Raw genomic sequence first — 1,307 nt, 5'->3', positions numbered from 1 at the left:
GTACTGCATTGTAACTGAAAAGAAAACATTTCAAAATTTAAGTCCTGGCAACTTAATAAATCAAAGTCATCTTTTTAATTTATTTTTAATTTATTATTTATTTATCTATTTATTTATTTATTTTTAACTAGTGAATCACTGTGAGGTACAGTTACAGGCTTACAGACTTTTGTGCTTGCGTTTCAGTCATACAACGATCGAGTACCCATCCCTCCATCAGTGCCCATTTTCCACCACCAATGGTGTCAGCATCCCTCCCTCCCATCCCACCTCATCTCCTCCACCCTGCCCCGCCTCTGTGGCAGGGCATTCCCTTTTGCTCCCTCTTTCCTTTTCGGTGTTGTGGTTTGCAATAGAGGTATTGAGCGGCCATCATGTTCGGTCTATAGTTCTACTTTCGGCACACATTTAAAAATGCTCCATTAACTTTAAGTAACAAGACCCTTCTACTCAGCTCTATGTCATCTGCCTTCTGCTTCTCTGCCGGCCTCCCAATCTCTCGTCTCTCTCCTCAGCAAGGTTGAGGCGGATGCTTTTCCTCAGAGAAGAGAAATCCCTGTTTTGTTGCCTTTACCAATCACAAAAATGTTGGAGAGGCAGGTAGCCAAGCTAGTGCCACTGGCACAAAAGAACCAGGATGTTTCTCTTGGTGGGTGATGACGCCAATTCTTCCCCGGGTACCACCTGCAGTCACCACACACAGGATGCCAGAGTCCAACTCGATGAAGCCAATGACCTTGCCTGCACATTTCCAAGCCAATCTCAGTTCACCCCAGTGAGAGCTCAGGAGACTGGGGGGTGTGAGCAGCACGAGCCCCCAAGGGAGGGATATTTTGGTGCCTACAAAGATCTTTCTCATTCTTTAACTTGTACCTGGCTTTCTCAGATGCACTGTAAGGACCACCAGAGCATCCCTGGGTGTCCTAAATCAGAAGGAAATTCTCTACAGTCTTATCAATACTGCGGACATCCATAAAGCTGTGGGTTAGAGGAGTGCCGCCTTGCCATCCGTGCTGGTGAGTGACTGCCAGCAGATCCTCTGTGCCTCCTCTTCAGAGTTTATTTCATGGCCAGGAGATCCGGAGCAGCCGAGAACGACACGGCCGGCCCCTCTGCTCCTTAAAGACTATGATCTGGGAGGTCTACTAACCCATTTTGGCACCCAGAGACTTATAGAAATGCATCTAGACTGTGAGCTGAGCTAAAACAACAGAAATCCAAAACCACGCGACCGCAACAGCAGCCACATGAGCTCCTATAATCTTCATTCTCAGCAATGTAAAACAAACTATCAAATAAAGCCTTTT

At 46.4% G+C, this 1,307-nt stretch overlaps 1 pseudogene; it reads right to left on the bottom strand.

Annotated features, from left to right (window-relative positions):
* Positions 1-456: 456 nt before the first annotated feature.
* Positions 457-974, bottom strand: LOC129405059 (40S ribosomal protein S4-like; annotated as a pseudogene).
* Between the last annotated feature and the right edge of the window lie 333 nt (positions 975-1,307).

Source organism: Sorex araneus, chromosome 5 (assembly GCF_027595985.1).
Source record: "Sorex araneus isolate mSorAra2 chromosome 5, mSorAra2.pri, whole genome shotgun sequence".
Lineage (NCBI taxonomy): Eukaryota > Metazoa > Chordata > Mammalia > Eulipotyphla > Soricidae > Sorex > Sorex araneus.
This window is presented reverse-complemented; position numbering and strand designations above follow the sequence as displayed.